Genomic DNA, 23,500 nt, shown 5'->3' on the forward strand with positions numbered 1-23,500 from the left:
GATCTTGATTCATATGTGCAAAAAATGCTCCATGCTATGCTCCCAGGTGCTTCCAAAGGAGACCTCTTAATAGAACGCATACACAGACTACCTAAGTCCAAATATGCCCCTGAAAGAGCTCCGCGGGATGTTATTGCATTCTTTCACTATTTTCTGACAAAGGAGGACATTTTGAGGAAGAGCAAGCAGTCACCCATCTTACCAAGACCATATGAGGGTATTAAGATCTTTGCAGACTTTTCAAAAGCCACGTTGCAAAAAAGGAGAGACTTTTTCCCTATCACTGCACACCTACGGGAGCACAGGGTGCTATACAGATGGGGCTTTCCTACAAAAATATTGGTCATGAAGGAAAACACTACTTTTGCCTTATCTAACATTGATAACTGTGATAGATTCTTTCAGGACCTTGGTATTCCTCCAATGAAGAACTCATCTTTATCCTACAATCAAGAGAGGAGCAACTCTTCACGACAGCCAAGACGTTTGTCACAGTCCTGGACCACACAAAAGAAAAGATAATGGACTTGGTAGGTGTTGACCCTGGCTCTTGGCCTGAACTTTCATCCCCAAACACTAACCGAGAGATTTCTCTTGGTATCATTTCTTTTGAGAAATTCACCTTCCTTGTTAACAAGTTTGTTTTGTTCTAGGTTATTCCAGGTTATAACATGTTTCTATTCACAGGCACACCAGGCACTGACAACAAATTTCTAGAGAAATACCACTCTTCTTGGATATATGTCCAGATGGACTATTCTATCTTATTGAGTTATTTAACACATTTCTTTCTTTTTGATATATTATGGAGTTGAAAATCCTATCATTTAATGTAAATGGGCTTAATAGTCCCTTTAAAAGGTATGCTCTGTGGAAGGAGATCAAAAGATTGAAAGCAAATGTTGCTATGATACAGGAAACCCACCTCCTGGAAACTGATAATAACAGATTTAAAAACAAAGATTATCCTCAGATTTTCTTCTCCAACAACGAGGGAGGGAAAAAAGCTGGGGTGGCCATTGCCTTCCACAGAGACCTACCAGTGGTTATTTCAGATGTTTATAAAGACAATAAAGGCAGATATTTAATCATCAATTTTACCTTGGAGGGAATGGAATACACTGTGGTTAATGTATACGCCCCTAATGTGAGACAAATTAGCTTTCTCAATAAAGTCAAAAGAAAATTATCCAAATTTAGCAAGGGACAAATCATATGGGGGGGAGACTTTAATTGTATTGTTGACCCAAGCACTGATTGCTCATCCTCTGCTCCATACTACAGAAGTGTGAATTTGGGGAAGTGGCTGAGCAATGCTAACCTGCACGACAGTTGTAAAATATTGAACCCTAATTCTAGAGAATACACCAGATTCTGCCCACACAACAGATCTTATACCAAAATAGATCATATATTTACCAGTTTTTCCTTACTAGATTCGTATATAGATTTCCAAACTGGCCCCATCACATGGTCGGACCATGCTCCAATTCTATTAACATTACAGGTTTCCTCTTCGACTCAAAGACACTACAATTGGAGATATAGCAAATTTGTAGTAGACTCCCCAGATAATATAGCAACAATAAAAAACACTATAATGAATTATTTTAAAGAAAATGACTCCCAGGAAATCTCCCCTGAAACCTTATGGTTAGCACATAAATGTGTCATTAGAGGCCACTTAATTCAGATGGCCTCAAGACAAAAGAGGGAAAGAGAGAGCAAACAGAGGCTGTTACTAGAACAAATCAAAAAACTTGAAGACCAGGCCAAAGTGGAAAAATCTTTTACTAAATACAAGGAGTTATACTCCCTTAGATTGGAATTTAGAAATCTTCTCATAAATATTTACGAAAAAAAGACTCTGTTTAACAGGGCAGGGTTCTACATAAATAACAACAAAAACTCAAAAACTATGGCAAATAGATTCAAACCCATAAATAAAAAGCATTTAATTAAAAAACTTTCCCAGAACTCAGTGAATATAGAAAAGCCAAGGGACATAGCTTTGGCTTTTGAAAAATACTACTCAAACCTTTACAATATAGGGAAAAATGGGACTTATCCCCCTCCTACAGAGGAGATGATAGATAATTTCCTGGGAGGAGTAGAGTTGAGATCTCTGTCTTCTGAGCAAAGGGAAATGCTTGATGCACCCTTCTCTGAGGGAGAGGTCTCTCTGGCAATAAAAAATCTCAAATGTAATAAGGCTCCTGGTCCAGACGGATTCCCTGTGGAATATTATAAAACATTTCAGGAAAATCTGGTCCCCTATTTAACAAACACCCTAAATTTTATAAAATCAAAAGGAACATGTAGTGCAGATATGCTGAGAGCCACCATAGTGGTAATCCCCAAACCGGACAAAGATCCCACCAAGATAGAAAACTATAGACCCATATCCCTCCTGAATGCAGACATCAAGGTCTATGCAAAAATACTGGCAGAAAGGGTGCAGGATGTTATCCAATATCTCATACATCCCGATCAAGTGGGTTTTGTAAAATTTAGACAGACTTCTGACAGTTCAAGAAGTGTCTTGCACCATATACACTTTTGTAACAAGAAAAAAATTCCCAGTCTGTTTGTGGCCCTTGATGCGGAGAAAGCTTTTGACCGCATCAATTGGACATATGCATTCGCAGTATTAAAGAAGATGGGTTTTGGTGAGGAGATGTTGAAAAGTGTTCAGGCTCTGTACTCCCAACCGTCTGCCTCTGTGCTGGTCAATAGCACGATGTCAGGGAAATTTGACATAACAAACGGAACAAGACAGGGATGCCCTCTGTCCCCAATTATTTTTATCCTGAGTCTGGAACCACTGGCTCAAAGGATAAGGGACTCGAGTGAGGTGAGGGGAGTACGGTTGGGAGATGTAGAGCATAAAATAAATTTATATGCAGACGATATCATACTCACACTGACAGATCCTGTTGAGTCGTTGAAGGCGACTTGGGACATCATAGAGTTGTTTGGTTCAATATCATATTATAAACTCAATGTAAAAAAGACTAACGTTTTGTCACTATTTATTTCAGCCCCTATAAAACAGCAATTACAAGATAAATACCCTTTTACTTGGGACTGCACTAAAATCCCATATCTAGGAATTTGGCTCACAAGCGACCTCACACACACAAGTGAGGTAAACATAGATAGCCTTTTGAAATCCCTTGACACTAAGTTGGGAGAATTGTCAAAAACCCCAGCCACTTGGTTGGGAAGAATAGTACTATATAAGATGTTCTGCCTCCCAAAGGTGTTGTTTTTGTACAGGAATGTCCCTCTGCCTTTATCAATGCAACACATACAAAAATTAACTCATCAAATGAACAGATTTATTTGGAATAATAAAAAGCCTAGGGTAAAGAAACACACACTACTTAAATCTAGAGAAAATGGGGGGATAGCCCTTCCAGACTTGGAGGCGTATTACTTTGCCACCACAACTGAATTGACAAAAATGTGGCTCACAGAACAGACAGAATTGGGATGGCCAAAAATTGAAAGAGATTTAATGCCTAATAAAGAACCGACACTTTATGTTTCCTATTTTCTTCTGCACAGAGGAGAGATTGGAGACATAGAAAACCCAATACTCAGAGCCTCTGTGCAGAGCTGGTCACATATGTGCAGGAGAAGGTTTAATGTCTCCCCTGTTTCAACCAAAAGACTGAGACTTCACTTTTTGGCACCTGTCAAGGTTTCTTTGAGACCCATGTTTGATAACTGGAAAACATTCCCCATTGCTTATGTGGATGATTTATTGGACAATAATAAAGTCATGCCTTTTGAGTTGGTCAAGGCTAAATTTAAAATCCCTAATACGGAATATATGAAATACCTCATACTCAAAGAGGAATATAACAAATTTAAGAGATATTTCTGCAAGATAGTTTTGGTCAACCATACCATTTATAATTTCCTAACCAGCACAACCCCCAGGCACAAGAGCTCTCTTAAACCCCTGTATAACTTCCTGACCGGCAAATACACCTTTTCTAAGGGTGGATGCTTTGAAAAATGGGAGACTACTCTGCAGAAGCAGATTTGTGCCCCACAGTGGACATTGTCTTTTAAGACTGCAGTGAGGTCTACAAATTGCATGAACATTTTGGAAACACATTACAAACTAGTCCACAGATATTACTTGACCCCAAACAGGATTAAACATTTTGGGGAAGGGGGATCTGATCTGTGTTGGCGGGGATGCGGGTCTCAGGCTGACTTACTCCATATTTTCTGGGGATGCCCGGTACTGAAACCATACTGGCTTAAGGTCTCCAATTTGATTTCGATCATATGCAACTGGCGTGTTCAGTTGCACCCTGCCTTGGCCTTACTACTCATAGATATTTGCAGATTCAAAACAACAAAGTATTTGGTTGCCCACATACTCATGTCTGCAATATACCTTATAGCGAAAGGTTGGAACAACAAGCAACCTCCGAACATTGCCACATTGATCATGTTGGTGGACAAACATTGTGTTTATGAAAAAATTCATTATATTAACAATATGTCAATAAAGTTATTTGACGACAGATGGCATAGATGGTTGAAACTCAAATCTAAGATAGAAGAAGAATTTATATCTTGATATCTTGATTTTTGCTCTTTTTGTGTGCCAAAATTTCACATGTATTTGGTGTTTGCCTGTACTGTTGTAATTGTTTTTCAAATCTATTTCAATTAATGTTAATTGTACATACTTTAAATGATGATATGATGTTCAGATACCATATGATGATGTCCTGATGTACATTATCTTGACTCTATTCGAACATGATATATATGAGGTATGTTTATACATTCCTATTATTTTGAAAACTCAATAAAAATATTGTTTAAGAAAATTCAAAACATTCATTACTCAAAAGAGCCCAATAGCAAAAACCAGCGTTTTGAATGAAGAATCACATTTCTTGGTAGAATCATGCAGGATTGAAATTTTTGATGGTTTTTTACTCCTCTCAACAGCCCAAACAAGTTTCTAAAAGGATGAGTTTGCAACTACTTTACTTTTGGAGAAAATTCAAAACATTCATTATTCAATAGGGCCCAAAATATCAAAAACCAGCGGTTTGAATGAACACACATTTCTTGGTAGAATCATGCAGGACTGAAATTTTTGATGTTTTTCTACTCCTCTCATGAGCCCAAACAAGTCTCTAAAAGCATGAGTTTGCAACTACTTTACTTTTGGAGAAAATTCAAAACATTCATTATTCAATAGAGCCCAATAGCAAAAATCAGGTTTTGAATGAAGAATCACATTTCTTGGTAGAATCATGCAGGATTGAAATTTTTGATGGTTTTTTACTCCTCTCAACAGCCCAAACAAGTTTCTAAAAGGATGAGTTTGTAACTATTTTACTTTTGGAGAAAATTCAAAACATTCATTATTCAATAGGGCCCAAACTATCAAAAACCAGCGGTTTCAATGAACACACATTTCTTGGTAGAATCATGCAGGACTGAAATTTTTGATGTTTTTCTACTCCTCTCATGAGCCCAAACAAGTCTCTAAAAGCATGAGTTTGCAACTACTTTACTTTTGGAGAAAATTCAAAACATTCATTATTCAATAGAGCCCAATAGCAAAAATCAGGTTTTGAATGAAGAATCACATTTCTTGGTAAAATCATGCAGGATTGAAATTTTTGATGGTTTTTTACTCCTCTCAACAGCCCAAACAAGTTTCTAAAAGGATGAGTTTGCAACTACTTTACTTTTGGAGAAAATTCAAAACATTCATTATTCAATAGGGCCCAAACTATGAAAAACCAGCGGTTTGAATGAACACACATTTCTTGGTAGAATCATGCAGGACTGAAATTTTTGATGTTTTTCTACTCCTCTCATGAGCCCAAACAAGTCTCTAAAAGCATGAGTTTGCAACTACTTTACTTTTGGAGAAAATTCAAAACATTCATTATTCAATAGAGCCCAATAGCAAAAATCAGGTTTTGAATGAAGAATCACATTTCTTGGTAAAATCATGCAGGATTGAAATTTTTGATGGTTTTTTACTCCTTTCAACAGCCCAAACAAGTTTCTAAAAGGATGAGTTTGCAACTACTTTACTTTTGGAGAAAATTCAAAACATTCATTATTCAATAGGGCCCAAACTATCAAAAACCAGCGGTTTGAATGAACACACATTTCTTGGTAGAATCATGCAGGACTGAAATTTTTGATGTTTTTCTACTCCTCTCATGAGCCCAAACAAGTCTCTAAAAGCATGAGTTTGCAACTACTTTACTTTTGGAGAAAATTCAAAACATTCGTTACTCAAAAGAGCCCAATAGCAAAAACCAGCGTTTTGAATGAAGAATCACATTTCTTGGTAAAATCATGCAGGATTGAAATTTTTGATGGTTTTTTACTCCTCTCAACAGCCCAAACAAGTTTCTAAAAGGATGAGTTTGCAACTACTTTACTTTTGGAGAAAATTGAAAACATTCATTATTCAATAGGGCCCAAACTATCAAAAACCAGCGGTTTGAATGAACACACATTTCTTGGTAGAATCATGCAGGACTGAAATTTTTGATGTTTTTCTACTCCACTCATGAGCCCAAACAAGTCTCTAAAAGCATGAGTTTGCAACTACTTTACTTTTGGAGAAAATTCAAAACATTCATTATTCAATAGAGCCCAATAGCAAAAATCAGGTTTTGAATGAAGAATCACATTTCTTGGTAGAATCATGCAGGATTGAAATTTTTGATGGTTTTTTACTCCTCTCAACAGCCCAAACAAGTTTCTAAAAGGATGAGTTTGCAACTACTTTACTTTTGGAGAAAATTCAAAACATTCATTATTCAATAGGGCCCAAACTATCAAAAACCAGCGGTTTCAATGAACACACATTTCTTGGTAGAATCATGCAGGACTGAAATTTTTGATGTTTTTCTACTCCTCTCATGAGCCCAAACAAGTCTCTAAAAGCATGAGTTTGCAACTACTTTACTTTTGGAGAAAATTCAAAACATTCATTATTCAATAGAGCCCAATAGCAAAAATCAGGTTTTGAATGAAGAATCACATTTCTTGGTAAAATCATGCAGGATTGAAATTTTTGATGGTTTTTTACTCCTCTCAACAGCCCAAACAAGTTTCTAAAAGGATGAGTTTGCAACTACTTTACTTTTGGAGAAAATTCAAAACATTCATTATTCAATAGGGCCCAAACTATCAAAAACCAGCGGTTTCAATGAACACACATTTCTTGGTAGAATCATGCAGGACTGAAATTTTTGATGTTTTTCTACTCCTCTCATGAGCCCAAACAAGTCTCTAAAAGCATGAGTTTGCAACTACTTTACTTTTGGAGAAAATTCAAAACATTCATTATTCAATAGAGCCCAATAGCAAAAATCAGGTTTTGAATAAAGAATCACATTTCTTGGTAGAATCATGCAGGATTAAAATTTTTGATGGTTTTTTACTCCTCTCAACAGCCCAAACAAGTTTCTAAAAGGATGAGTTTGCAACTACTTTACTTTTGGAGAAAATTCAAAACATTCATTATTCAATAGGGCCCAAAATATCAAAAATCAGCGGTTTGAATGAACACACATTTCTTGGTAGAATCGTGCAGGACTGAAATTTTTGATGTTTTTCTACTCCTCTCATGAGCCCAAACAAGTCTCTAAAAGCATGAGTTTGCAACTACTTTACTTTTGGAGAAAATTCAAAACATTCATTATTCAATAGAGCCCAATAGCAAAAATCAGGTTTTGAATGAAGAATCACATTTCTTGGTAGAATCATGCAGGATTGAAATTTTTGATGGTTTTTTACTCCTCTCAACAGCCCAAACAAGTTTCTAAAAGGATGAGTTTGTAACTACTTTACTTTTGGAGAAAATTCAAAACATTCATTATTCAATAGGGCCCAAACTATCAAAAACCAGCGGTTTCAATGAACACACATTTCTTGGTAGAATCATGCAGGACTGAAATTTTTGATGTTTTTCTACTCCTCTCATGAGCCCAAACAAGTCTCTAAAAGCATGAGTTTGCAACTACTTTTCTTTTGGAGAAAATTCAAAACATTCATTATTCAATAGAGCCCAATAGCAAAAATCAGGTTTTGAATGAAGAATCACATTTCTTGGTAAAATCATGCAGGATTGAAATTTTTGATGGTTTTTTACTCCTCTCAACAGCCCAAACAAGTTTCTAAAAGGATGAGTTTGCAACTACTTTACTTTTGGAGAAAATTCAAAACATTCATTATTCAATAGGGCCCAAACTATCAAAAAACAGCGGTTTGAATGAACACACATTTCTTGGTAGAATCATGCAGGACTGAAATTTTTTATGTTTTTCTACTCCTCTCATGAGCCCAAACAAGTCTCTAAAAGCATGAGTTTGCAACTACTTTACTTTTGGAGAAAATTCAAAACATTCATTACTCAAAAGAGCCCAATAGCAAAAACCAGCGTTTTGAATGAAGAATCACATTTCTTGGTAGAATCATGCAGGATTGAAATTTTTGATGGTTTTTTACTCCTCTCAACAGCCCAAACAAGTTTCTAAAAGGATGAGTTTGCAACTACTTTACTTTTGGAGAAAATTCAAAACATTCATTATTCAATAGGGCCCAAAATATCAAAAACCAGCGGTTTGAATGAACACACATTTCTTGGTAGAATCATGCAGGACTGAAATTTTTGATGTTTTTCTACTCCTCTCATGAGCCCAAACAAGTCTCTAAAAGCATGAGTTTGCAACTACTTTACTTTTGGAGAAAATTCAAAACATTCATTATTCAATAGAGCCCAATAGCAAAAATCAGGTTTTGAATGAAGAATCACATTTCTTGGTAAAATCATGCAGGATTGAAATTTTTGATGGTTTTTTACTCCTCTCAACAGCCCAAACAAGTTTCTAAAAGGATGAGTTTGTAACTACTTTACTTTTGGAGAAAATTCAAAACATTCATTATTCAATAGGGCCCAAACTATCAAAAACCAGCGGTTTCAATGAACACACATTTCTTGGTAGAATCATGCAGGACTGAAATTTTTGATGTTTTTCTACTCCTCTCATGAGCCCAAACAAGTCTCTAAAAGCATGAGTTTGCAACTACTTTTCTTTTGGAGAAAATTCAAAACATTCATTATTCAATAGAGCCCAATAGCAAAAATCAGGTTTTGAATGAAGAATCACATTTCTTGGTAAAATCATGCAGGATTGAAATTTTTGATGGTTTTTTACTCCTCTCAACAGCCCAAACAAGTTTCTAAAAGGATGAGTTTGCAACTACTTTACTTTTGGAGAAAATTCAAAACATTCATTATTCAATAGGGCCCAAACTATCAAAAAACCAGCGGTTTGAATGAACACACATTTCTTGGTAGAATCATGCAGGACTGAAATTTTTGATGTTTTTCTACTCCTCTCATGAGCCCAAACAAGTCTCTAAAAGCATGAGTTTGCAACTACTTTACTTTTGGAGAAAATTCAAAACATTCATTATTCAATAGAGCCCAATAGCAAAAATCAGGTTTTGAATGAAGAATCACATTTCTTGGTAAAATCATGCAGGATTGAAATTTTTGATGGTTTTTTACTCCTCTCAACAGCCCAAACAAGTTTCTAAAAGGATGAGTTTGCAACTACTTTACTTTTGGAGAAAATTCAAAACATTCATTATTCAATAGGGCCCAAACTATCAAAAACCAGCGGTTTGAATGAACACACATTTCTTGGTAGAATCATGCAGGACTGAAATTTTTTATGTTTTTCTACTCCTCTCATGAGCCCAAACAAGTCTCTAAAAGCATGAGTTTGCAACTACTTTACTTTTGGAGAAAATTCAAAACATTCATTACTCAAAAGAGCCCAATAGCAAAAACCAGCGTTTTGAATGAAGAATCACATTTCTTGGTAGAATCATGCAGGATTGAAATTTTTGATGGTTTTTTACTCCTCTCAACAGCCCAAACAAGTTTCTAAAAGGATGAGTTTGCAACTACTTTACTTTTGGAGAAAATTCAAAACATTCATTATTCAATAGGGCCCAAAATATCAAAAACCAGCGGTTTGAATGAACACACATTTCTTGGTAGAATCATGCAGGACTGAAATTTTTGATGTTTTTCTACTCCTCTCATGAGCCCAAACAAGTCTCTAAAAGCATGAGTTTGCAACTACTTTACTTTTGGAGAAAATTCAAAACATTCATTATTCAATAGAGCCCAATAGCAAAAATCAGGTTTTGAATGAAGAATCACATTTCTTGGTAGAATCATGCAGGATTGAAATTTTTGATGGTTTTTTACTCCTCTCAACAGCCCAAACAAGTTTCTAAAAGGATGAGTTTGTAACTATTTTACTTTTGGAGAAAATTCAAAACATTCATTATTCAATAGGGCCCAAACTATCAAAAACCAGCGGTTTCAATGAACACACATTTCTTGGTAGAATCATGCAGGACTGAAATTTTTGATGTTTTTCTACTCCTCTCATGAGCCCAAACAAGTCTCTAAAAGCATGAGTTTGCAACTACTTTACTTTTGGAGAAAATTCAAAACATTCATTATTCAATAGAGCCCAATAGCAAAAATCAGGTTTTGAATGAAGAATCACATTTCTTGGTAAAATCATGCAGGATTGAAATTTTTGATGGTTTTTTACTCCTCTCAACAGCCCAAACAAGTTTCTAAAAGGATGAGTTTGCAACTACTTTACTTTTGGAGAAAATTCAAAACATTCATTATTCAATAGGGCCCAAACTATGAAAAACCAGCGGTTTGAATGAACACACATTTCTTGGTAGAATCATGCAGGACTGAAATTTTTGATGTTTTTCTACTCCTCTCATGAGCCCAAACAAGTCTCTAAAAGCATGAGTTTGCAACTACTTTACTTTTGGAGAAAATTCAAAACATTCATTATTCAATAGAGCCCAATAGCAAAAATCAGGTTTTGAATGAAGAATCACATTTCTTGGTAAAATCATGCAGGATTGAAATTTTTGATGGTTTTTTACTCCTTTCAACAGCCCAAACAAGTTTCTAAAAGGATGAGTTTGCAACTACTTTACTTTTGGAGAAAATTCAAAACATTCATTATTCAATAGGGCCCAAACTATCAAAAACCAGCGGTTTGAATGAACACACATTTCTTGGTAGAATCATGCAGGACTGAAATTTTTGATGTTTTTCTACTCCTCTCATGAGCCCAAACAAGTCTCTAAAAGCATGAGTTTGCAACTACTTTACTTTTGGAGAAAATTCAAAACATTCGTTACTCAAAAGAGCCCAATAGCAAAAACCAGCGTTTTGAATGAAGAATCACATTTCTTGGTAAAATCATGCAGGATTGAAATTTTTGATGGTTTTTTACTCCTCTCAACAGCCCAAACAAGTTTCTAAAAGGATGAGTTTGCAACTACTTTACTTTTGGAGAAAATTGAAAACATTCATTATTCAATAGGGCCCAAACTATCAAAAACCAGCGGTTTGAATGAACACACATTTCTTGGTAGAATCATGCAGGACTGAAATTTTTGATGTTTTTCTACTCCACTCATGAGCCCAAACAAGTCTCTAAAAGCATGAGTTTGCAACTACTTTACTTTTGGAGAAAATTCAAAACATTCATTATTCAATAGAGCCCAATAGCAAAAATCAGGTTTTGAATGAAGAATCACATTTCTTGGTAGAATCATGCAGGATTGAAATTTTTGATGGTTTTTTACTCCTCTCAACAGCCCAAACAAGTTTCTAAAAGGATGAGTTTGCAACTACTTTACTTTTGGAGAAAATTCAAAACATTCATTATTCAATAGGGCCCAAACTATCAAAAACCAGCGGTTTCAATGAACACACATTTCTTGGTAGAATCATGCAGGACTGAAATTTTTGATGTTTTTCTACTCCTCTCATGAGCCCAAACAAGTCTCTAAAAGCATGAGTTTGCAACTACTTTACTTTTGGAGAAAATTCAAAACATTCATTATTCAATAGAGCCCAATAGCAAAAATCAGGTTTTGAATGAAGAATCACATTTCTTGGTAAAATCATGCAGGATTGAAATTTTTGATGGTTTTTTACTCCTCTCAACAGCCCAAACAAGTTTCTAAAAGGATGAGTTTGCAACTACTTTACTTTTGGAGAAAATTCAAAACATTCATTATTCAATAGGGCCCAAACTATCAAAAACCAGCGGTTTCAATGAACACACATTTCTTGGTAGAATCATGCAGGACTGAAATTTTTGATGTTTTTCTACTCCTCTCATGAGCCCAAACAAGTCTCTAAAAGCATGAGTTTGCAACTACTTTACTTTTGGAGAAAATTCAAAACATTCATTATTCAATAGAGCCCAATAGCAAAAATCAGGTTTTGAATAAAGAATCACATTTCTTGGTAGAATCATGCAGGATTAAAATTTTTGATGGTTTTTTACTCCTCTCAACAGCCCAAACAAGTTTCTAAAAGGATGAGTTTGCAACTACTTTACTTTTGGAGAAAATTCAAAACATTCATTATTCAATAGGGCCCAAAATATCAAAAATCAGCGGTTTGAATGAACACACATTTCTTGGTAGAATCGTGCAGGACTGAAATTTTTGATGTTTTTCTACTCCTCTCATGAGCCCAAACAAGTCTCTAAAAGCATGAGTTTGCAACTACTTTACTTTTGGAGAAAATTCAAAACATTCATTATTCAATAGAGCCCAATAGCAAAAATCAGGTTTTGAATGAAGAATCACATTTCTTGGTAGAATCATGCAGGATTGAAATTTTTGATGGTTTTTTACTCCTCTCAACAGCCCAAACAAGTTTCTAAAAGGATGAGTTTGTAACTACTTTACTTTTGGAGAAAATTCAAAACATTCATTATTCAATAGGGCCCAAACTATCAAAAACCAGCGGTTTCAATGAACACACATTTCTTGGTAGAATCATGCAGGACTGAAATTTTTGATGTTTTTCTACTCCTCTCATGAGCCCAAACAAGTCTCTAAAAGCATGAGTTTGCAACTACTTTTCTTTTGGAGAAAATTCAAAACATTCATTATTCAATAGAGCCCAATAGCAAAAATCAGGTTTTGAATGAAGAATCACATTTCTTGGTAAAATCATGCAGGATTGAAATTTTTGATGGTTTTTTACTCCTCTCAACAGCCCAAACAAGTTTCTAAAAGGATGAGTTTGCAACTACTTTACTTTTGGAGAAAATTCAAAACATTCATTATTCAATAGGGCCCAAACTATCAAAAAACAGCGGTTTGAATGAACACACATTTCTTGGTAGAATCATGCAGGACTGAAATTTTTTATGTTTTTCTACTCCTCTCATGAGCCCAAACAAGTCTCTAAAAGCATGAGTTTGCAACTACTTTACTTTTGGAGAAAATTCAAAACATTCATTACTCAAAAGAGCCCAATAGCAAAAACCAGCGTTTTGAATGAAGAATCACATTTCTTGGTAGAATCATGCAGGATTGAAATTTTTGATGGTTTTTTACTCCTCTCAACAGCCCAAACAAGTTTCTAAAAGGATGAGTTTGCAACTACTTTACTTTTGGAGAAAATTCAAAACATTCATTATTCAATAGGGCCCAAAATATCAAAAACCAGCGGTTTGAATGAACACACATTTCTTGGTAGAATCATGCAGGACTGAAATTTTTGATGTTTTTCTACTCCTCTCATGAGCCCAAACAAGTCTCTAAAAGCATGAGTTTGCAACTACTTTACTTTTGGAGAAAATTCAAAACATTCATTATTCAATAGAGCCCAATAGCAAAAATCAGGTTTTGAATGAAGAATCACATTTCTTGGTAAAATCATGCAGGATTGAAATTTTTGATGGTTTTTTACTCCTCTCAACAGCCCAAACAAGTTTCTAAAAGGATGAGTTTGCAACTACTTTACTTTTGGAGAAAATTCAAAACATTCATTATTCAATAGGGCCCAAACTATCAAAAACCAGCGGTTTGAATGAACACACATTTCTTGGTAGAATCATGCAGGACTGAAATTTTTTATGTTTTTCTACTCCTCTCATGAGCCCAAACAAGTCTCTAAAAGCATGAGTTTGCAACTACTTTACTTTTGGAGAAAATTCAAAACATTCATTACTCAAAAGAGCCCAATAGCAAAAACCAGCGTTTTGAATGAAGAATCACATTTCTTGGTAGAATCATGCAGGATTGAAATTTTTGATGGTTTTTTACTCCTCTCAACAGCCCAAACAAGTTTCTAAAAGGATGAGTTTGCAACTACTTTACTTTTGGAGAAAATTCAAAACATTCATTATTCAATAGGGCCCAAAATATCAAAAACCAGCGGTTTGAATGAACACACATTTCTTGGTAGAATCATGCAGGACTGAAATTTTTGATGTTTTTCTACTCCTCTCATGAGCCCAAACAAGTCTCTAAAAGCATGAGTTTGCAACTACTTTACTTTTGGAGAAAATTCAAAACATTCATTATTCAATAGAGCCCAATAGCAAAAATCAGGTTTTGAATGAAGAATCACATTTCTTGGTAGAATCATGCAGGATTGAAATTTTTGATGGTTTTTTACTCCTCTCAACAGCCCAAACAAGTTTCTAAAAGGATGAGTTTGTAACTATTTTACTTTTGGAGAAAATTCAAAACATTCATTATTCAATAGGGCCCAAACTATCAAAAACCAGCGGTTTCAATGAACACACATTTCTTGGTAGAATCATGCAGGACTGAAATTTTTGATGTTTTTCTACTCCTCTCATGAGCCCAAACAAGTCTCTAAAAGCATGAGTTTGCAACTACTTTACTTTTGGAGAAAATTCAAAACATTCATTATTCAATAGAGCCCAATAGCAAAAATCAGGTTTTGAATGAAGAATCACATTTCTTGGTAAAATCATGCAGGATTGAAATTTTTGATGGTTTTTTACTCCTCTCAACAGCCCAAACAAGTTTCTAAAAGGATGAGTTTGCAACTACTTTACTTTTGGAGAAAATTCAAAACATTCATTATTCAATAGGGCCCAAACTATCAAAAACCAGCGGTTTGAATGAACACACATTTCTTGGTAGAATCATGCAGGACTGAAATTTTTGATGTTTTTCTACTCCTCTCATGAGCCCAAACAAGTCTCTAAAAGCATGAGTTTGCAACTACTTTACTTTTGGAGAAAATTCAAAACATTCATTACTCAAAAGAGCCCAATAGCAAAAACCAGCGTTTTGAATGAAGAATCACATTTCTTGGTAGAATCATGCAGGATTGAAATTTTTGATGGTTTTTTACTCCTCTCAACAGCCCAAACAAGTTTCTAAAAGGATGAGTTTGCAACTACTTTACTTTTGGAGAAAATTCAAAACATTCATTATTCAATAGGGCCCAAACTATCAAAAACCAGCGGTTTCAATGAACACACATTTCTTGGTAGAATCATGCAGGACTGAAATTTTTGATGTTTTTCTACTCCTCTCATGAGCCCAAACAAGTCTCTAAAAGCATGAGTTTGCAACTACTTTACTTTTGGAGAAAATTCAAAACATTCATTATTCAATAGAGCCCAATAGCAAAAATCAGGTTTTGAATAAAGAATCACATTTCTTGGTAGAATCATGCAGGATTAAAATTTTTGATGGTTTTTTACTCCTCTCAACAGCCCAAACAAGTTTCTAAAAGGATGAGTTTGCATCTACTTTACTTTTGGAGAAAATTCAAAACATTCATTATTCAATAGGGCCCAAAATATCAAAAACCAGCGGTTTGAATGAACACACATTTCTTGGTAGAATCGTGCAGGACTGAAATTTTTGATGTTTTTCTACTCCTCTCATGAGCCCAAACAAGTCTCTAAAAGCATGAGTTTGCAACTACTTTACTTTTGGAGAAAATTCAAAACATTCATTATTCAATAGAGCCCAATAGCAAAAATCAGGTTTTGAATGAAGAATCACATTTCTTGGTAAAATCATGCAGGATTGAAATTTTTGATGGTTTTTTACTCCTCTCAACAGCCCAAACAAGTTTCTAAAAGGATGAGTTTGTAACTACTTTACTTTTGGAGAAAATTCAAAACATTCATTATTCAATAGGGCCCAAACTATCAAAAACCAGCGGTTTCAATGAACACACATTTCTTGGTAGAATCATGCAGGACTGAAATTTTTGATGTTTTTCTACTCCTCTCATGAGCCCAAACAAGTCTCTAAAAGCATGAGTTTGCAACTACTTTTCTTTTGGAGAAAATTCAAAACATTCATTATTCAATAGAGCCCAATAGCAAAAATCAGGTTTTGAATGAAGAATCACATTTCTTGGTAAAATCATGCAGGATTGAAATTTTTGATGGTTTTTTACTCCTCTCAACAGCCCAAACAAGTTTCTAAAAGGATGAGTTTGCAACTACTTTACTTTTGGAGAAAATTCAAAACATTCATTATTCAATAGGGCCCAAACTATCAAAAACCAGCGGTTTGAATGAACACACATTTCTTGGTAGAATCATGCAGGACTGAAATTTTTGATGTTTTTCTACTCCTCTCATGAGCCCAAACAAGTCTCTAAAAGCATGAGTTTGCAACTACTTTACTTTTGGAGAAAATTCAAAACATTCATTACTCAAAAGAGCCCAATAGCAAAAACCAGCGTTTTGAATGAAGAATCACATTTCTTGGTAGAATCATGCAGGATTGAAATTTTTGATGGTTTTTTACTCCTCTCAACAGCCCAAACAAGTTTCTAAAAGGATGAGTTTGCAACTACTTTACTTTTGGAGAAAATTCAAAACATTCATTATTCAATAGGGCCCAAACTATCAAAAACCAGCGGTTTCAATGAACACACATTTCTTGGTAGAATCATGCAGGACTGAAATTTTTGATGTTTTTCTACTCCTCTCATGAGCCCAAACAAGTCTCTAAAAGCATGAGTTTGCAACTACTTTACTTTTGGAGAAAATTCAAAACATTCATTATTCAATAGAGCCCAATAGCAAAAATCAGGTTTTGAATAAAGAATCACATTTCTTGGTAGAATCATGCAGGATTAAAATTTTTGATGGTTTTTTACTCCTCTCAACAGCCCAAACAAGTTTCTAAAAGGATGAGTTTGCAACTACTTTACTTTTGGAGAAAATTCAAAACATTCATTATTCAATAGGGCCCAAAATATCAAAAACCAGCGGTTTGAATGAACACACATTTCTTGGTAGAATCGTGCAGGACTGAAATTTTTGATGTTTTTCTACTCCTCTCATGAGCCCAAACAAGTCTCTAAAAGCATGAGTTTGCAACTACTTTACTTTTGGAGAAAATTCAAAACATTCATTATTCAATAGAGCCCAATAGCAAAAATCAGGTTTTGAATGAAGAATCACATTTCTTGGTAAAATCATGCAGGATTGAAATTTTTGATGGTTTTTTACTCCTCTCAACAGCCCAAACAAGTTTCTAAAAGGATGAGTTTGTAACTACTTTACTTTTGGAGAAAATTCAAAACATTCATTATTCAATAGGGCCCAAACTATCAAAAACCAGCGGTTTCAATGAACACACATTTCTTGGTAGAATCATGCAGGACTGAAATTTTTGATGTTTTTCTACTCCTCTCATGAGCCCAAACAAGTCTCTAAAAGCATGAGTTTGCAACTACTTTTCTTTTGGAGAAAATTCAAAACATTCATTATTCAATAGAGCCCAATAGCAAAAATCAGGTTTTGAATGAAGAATCACATTTCTTGGTAAAATCATGCAGGATTGAAATTTTTGATGGTTTTTTACTCCTCTCAACAGCCCAAACAAGTTTCTAAAAGGATGAGTTTGCAACTACTTTACTTTTGGAGAAAATTCAAAACATTCATTATTCAATAGGGCCCAAACTATCAAAAACCAGCGGTTTGAATGAACACACATTTCTTGGTAGAATCATGCAGGACTGAAATTTTTTATGTTTTTCTACTCCTCTCATGAGCCCAAACAAGTCTCTAAAAGCATGAGTTTGCAACTACTTTACTTTTGGAGAAAATTCAAAACATTCATTACTCAAAAGAGCCCAATAGCAAAAACCAGCGTTTTGAATGAAGAATCACATTTCTTGGTAGAATCATGCAGGATTGAAATTTTTGATGGTTTTTTACTCCTCTCAACAGCCCAAACAAGTTTCTAAAAGGATGAGTTTGCAACTACTTTACTTTTGGAGAAAATTCAAAACATTCATTATTCAATAGGGCCCAAAATATCAAAAACCAGCGGTTTGAATGAACACACATTTCTTGGTAGAATCATGCAGGACTGAAATTTTTGATGTTTTTCTACTCCTCTCATGAGCCCAAACAAGTCTCTAAAAGCATGAGTTTGCAACTACTTTACTTTTGGAGAAAATTCAAAACATTCATTATTCAATAGAGCCCAATAGCAAAAATCAGGTTTTGAATGAAGAATCACATTTCTTGGTAGAATCATGCAGGATTGAAATTTTTGATGTTTTTTTACTCCTCTCAACAGCCCAAACAAGTTTCTAAAAGGATGAGTTTGTAACTATTTTACTTTTGGAGAAAATTCAAAACATTCATTATTCAATAGGGCCCAAACTATCAAAAAACAGCGGTTTCAATGAACACACATTTCTTGGTAGAATCATGCAGGACTGAAATTTTTGATGTTTTTCTACTCCTCTCATGAGCCCAAACAAGTCTCTAAAAGCATGAGTTTGCAACTACTTTACTTTTGGAGAAAATTCAAAACATTCATTATTCAATAGAGCCCAATAGCAAAAATCAGGTTTTGAATGAAGAATCACATTTCTTGGTAAAATCATGCAGGATTGAAATTTTTGATGGTTTTTTACTCCTCTCAACAGCCCAAACAAGTTTCTAAAAGGATGAGTTTGCAACTACTTTACTTTTGGAGAAAATTCAAAACATTCATTATTCAATAGGGCCCAAACTATCAAAAACCAGCGGTTTGAATGAACACACATTTCTTGGTAGAATCATGCAGGACTGAAATTTTTTATGTTTTTCTACTCCTCTCATGAGCCCAAACAAGTCTCTAAAAGCATGAGTTTGCAACTACTTTACTTTTGGAGAAAATTCAAAACATTCATTACTCAAAAGAGCCCAATAGCAAATACCAGCGTTTTGAATGAAGAATCACATTTCTTGGTAGAATCATGCAGGATTGAAATTTTTGATGGTTTTTTACTCCTCTCAACAGCCCAAACAAGTTTCTAAAAGGATGAGTTTGCAACTACTTTACTTTTGGAGAAAATTCAAAACATTCATTATTCAATAGGGCCCAAACTATCAAAAAACAGCGGTTTGAATGAACACACATTTCTTGGTAGAATCATGCAGGACTGAAATTTTTTATGTTTTTCTACTCCTCTCATGAGCCCAAACAAGTCTCTAAAAGCATGAGTTTGCAACTACTTTACTTTTGGAGAAAATTCAAAACATTCATTACTCAAAAGAGCCCAATAGCAAAAACCAGCGTTTTGAATGAAGAATCACATTTCTTGGTAGAATCATGCAGGATTGAAATTTTTGATGGTTTTTTACTCCTCTCAACAGCCCAAACAAGTTTCTAAAAGGATGAGTTTGCAACTACTTTACTTTTGGAGAAAATTCAAAACATTCATTATTCAATAGGGCCCAAAATATCAAAAACCAGCGGTTTGAATGAACACACATTTCTTGGTAGAATCATGCAGGACTGAAATTTTTGATGTTTTTCTACTCCTCTCATGAGCCCAAACAAGTCTCTAAAAGCATGAGTTTGCAACTACTTTACTTTTGGAGAAAATTCAAAACATTCATTATTCAATAGAGCCCAATAGCAAAAATCAGGTTTTGAATGAAGAATCACATTTCTTGGTAAAATCATGCAGGATTGAAATTTTTGATGGTTTTTTACTCCTCTCAACAGCCCAAACAAGTTTCTAAAAGGATGAGTTTGTAACTACTTTACTTTTGGAGAAAATTCAAAACATTCATTATTCAATAGGGCCCAAACTATCAAAAACCAGCGGTTTCAATGAACACACATTTCTTGGTAGAATCATGCAGGACTGAAATTTTTGATGTTTTTCTACTCCTCTCATGAGCCCAAACAAGTCTCTAAAAGCATGAGTTTGCAACTACTTTTCTTTTGGAGAAAATTCAAAACATTCATTATTCAATAGAGCCCAATAGCAAAAATCAGGTTTTGAATGAAGAATCACATTTCTTGGTAAAATCATGCAGGATTGAAATTTTTGATGGTTTTTTACTCCTCTCAACAGCCCAAACAAGTTTCTAAAAGGATGAGTTTGCAACTACTTTACTTTTGGAGAAAATTCAAAACATTCATTATTCAATAGGGCCCAAACTATCAAAAAACCAGCGGTTTGAATGAACACACATTTCTTGGTAGAATCATGCAGGACTGAAATTTTTGATGTTTTTCTACTCCTCTCATGAGCCCAAACAAGTCTCTAAAAGCATGAGTTTGCAACTACTTTACTTTTGGAGAAAATTCAAAACATTCATTATTCAATAGAGCCCAATAGCAAAAATCAGGTTTTGAATGAAGAATCACATTTCTTGGTAAAATCATGCAGGATTGAAATTTTTGATGGTTTTTTACTCCTCTCAACAGCCCAAACAAGTTTCTAAAAGGATGAGTTTGCAACTACTTTACTTTTGGAGAAAATTCAAAACATTCATTATTCAATAGGGCCCAAACTATCAAAAACCAGCGGTTTGAATGAACACACATTTCTTGGTAGAATCATGCAGGACTGAAATTTTTTATGTTTTTCTACTCCTCTCATGAGCCCAAACAAGTCTCTAAAAGCATGAGTTTGCAACTACTTTACTTTTGGAGAAAATTCAAAACATTCATTACTCAAAAGAGCCCAATAGCAAAAACCAGCGTTTTGAATGAAGAATCACATTTCTTGGTAGAATCATGCAGGATTGAAATTTTTGATGGTTTTTTACTCCTCTCAACAGCCCAAACAAGTTTCTAAAAGGATGAGTTTGCAACTACTTTACTTTTGGAGAAAATTCAAAACATTCATTATTCAATAGGGCCCAAAATATCAAAAACCAGCGGTTTGAATGAACACACATTTCTTGGTAGAATCATGCAGGACTGAAATTTTTGATGTTTTTCTACTCCTCTCATGAGCCCAAACAAGTCTCTAAAAGCATGAGTTTGCAACTACTTTACTTTTGGAGAAAATTCAAAACATTCATTATTCAATAGAGCCCAATAGCAAAAATCAGGTTTTGAATGAAGAATCACATTTCTTGGTAGAATCATGCAGGATTGAAATTTTTGATGGTTTTTTACTCCTCTCAACAGCCCAAACAAGTTTCTAAAAGGATGAGTTTGTAACTATTTTACTTTTGGAGAAAATTCAAAACATTCATTATTCAATAGGGCCCAAACTATCAAAAACCAGCGGTTTCAATGAACACACATTTCTTGGTAGAATCATGCAGGACTGAAATTTTTGATGTTTTTCTACTCCTCTCATGAGCCCAAACAAGTCTCTAAAAGCATGAGTTTGCAACTACTTTACTTTTGGAGAAAATTCAAAACATTCATTATTCAATAGAGCCCAATAGCAAAAATCAGGTTTTGAATGAAGAATCACATTTCTTGGTAAAATCATGCAGGATTGAAATTTTTGATGGTTTTTTACTCCTCTCAACAGCCCAAACAAGTTTCTAAAAGGATGAGTTTGCAACTACTTTACTTTTGGAGAAAATTCAAAACATTCATTATTCAATAGGGCCCAAACTATCAAAAACCAGCGGTTTGAATGAACACACATTTCTTGGTAGAATCATGCAGGACTGAAATTTTTGATGTTTTTCTACTCCTCTCATGAGCCCAAACAAGTCTCTAAAAGCATGAGTTTGCAACTACTTTACTTTTGGAGAAAATTCAAAACATTCATTACTCAAAAGAGCCCAATAGCAAAAACCAGCGTTTTGAATGAAGAATCACATTTCTTGGTAGAATCATGCAGGATTGAAATTTTTGATGGTTTTTTACTCCTCTCAACAGCCCAAACAAGTTTCTAAAAGGATGAGTTTGCAACTACTTTACTTTTGGAGAAAATTCAAAACATTCATTATTCAATAGGGCCCAAACTATCAAAAACCAGCGGTTTCAATGAACACACATTTCTTGGTAGAATCATGCAGGACTGAAATTTTTGATGTTTTTCTACTCCTCTCATGAGCCCAAACAAGTCTCTAAAAGCATGAGTTTGCAACTACTTTACTTTTGGAGAAAATTCAAAACATTCATTATTCAATAGAGCCCAATAGCAAAAATCAGGTTTTGAATAAAGAATCACATTTCTTGGTAGAATCATGCAGGATTAAAATTTTTGATGGTTTTTTACTCCTCTCAACAGCCCAAACAAGTTTCTAAAAGGATGAGTTTGCAACTACTTTACTTTTGGAGAAAATTCAAAACATTCATTATTCAATAGGGCCCAAAATATCAAAAACCAGCGGTTTGAATGAACACACATTTCTTGGTAGAATCGTGCAGGACTGAAATTTTTGATGTTTTTCTACTCCTCTCATGAGCCCAAACAAGTCTCTAAAAGCATGAGTTTGCAACTACTTTACTTTTGGAGAAAATTCAAAACATTCATTATTCAATAGAGCCCAATAGCAAAAATCAGGTTTTGAATGAAGAATCACATTTCTTGGTAAAATCATGCAGGATTGAAATTTTTGATGGTTTTTTACTCCTCTCAACAGCCCAAACAAGTTTCTAAAAGGATGAGTTTGTAACTACTTTACTTTTGGAGAAAATTCAAAACATTCATTATTCAATAGGGCCCAAACTATCAAAAACCAGCGGTTTCAATGAACACACATTTCTTGGTAGAATCATGCAGGACTGAAATTTTTGATGTTTTTCTACTCCTCTCATGAGCCCAAACAAGTCTCTAAAAGCATGAGTTTGCAACTACTTTTCTTTTGGAGAAAATTCAAAACATTCATTATTCAATAGAGCCCAATAGCAAAAATCAGGTTTTGAATGAAGAATCACATTTCTTGGTAAAATCATGCAGGATTGAAATTTTTGATGGTTTTTTACTCCTCTCAACAGCCCAAACAAGTTTCTAAAAGGATGAGTTTGCAACTACTTTACTTTTGGAGAAAATTCAAAACATTCATTATTCAATAGGGCCCAAACTATCAAAAACCAGCGGTTTGAATGAACACACATTTCTTGGTAGAATCATGCAGGACTGAAATTTTTGATGTTTTTCTACTCCTCTCATGAGCCCAAACAAGTCTCTAAAAGCATGAGTTTGCAACTACTTTACTTTTGGAGAAAATTCAAAACATTCATTACTCAAAAGAGCCCAATAGCAAAAACCAGCGTTTTGAATGAAGAATCACATTTCTTGGTAGAATCATGCAGGATTGAAATTTTTGATGGTTTTTTACTCCTCTCAACAGCCCAAACAAGTTTCTAAAAGGATGAGTTTGCAACTACTTTA

This window comes from Dendrobates tinctorius, unplaced genomic scaffold, assembly GCF_039654945.1.
Source record: "Dendrobates tinctorius isolate UK_male_01 unplaced genomic scaffold, ASM3965494v1 ptg000012l, whole genome shotgun sequence".
Lineage (NCBI taxonomy): Eukaryota > Metazoa > Chordata > Amphibia > Anura > Dendrobatidae > Dendrobates > Dendrobates tinctorius.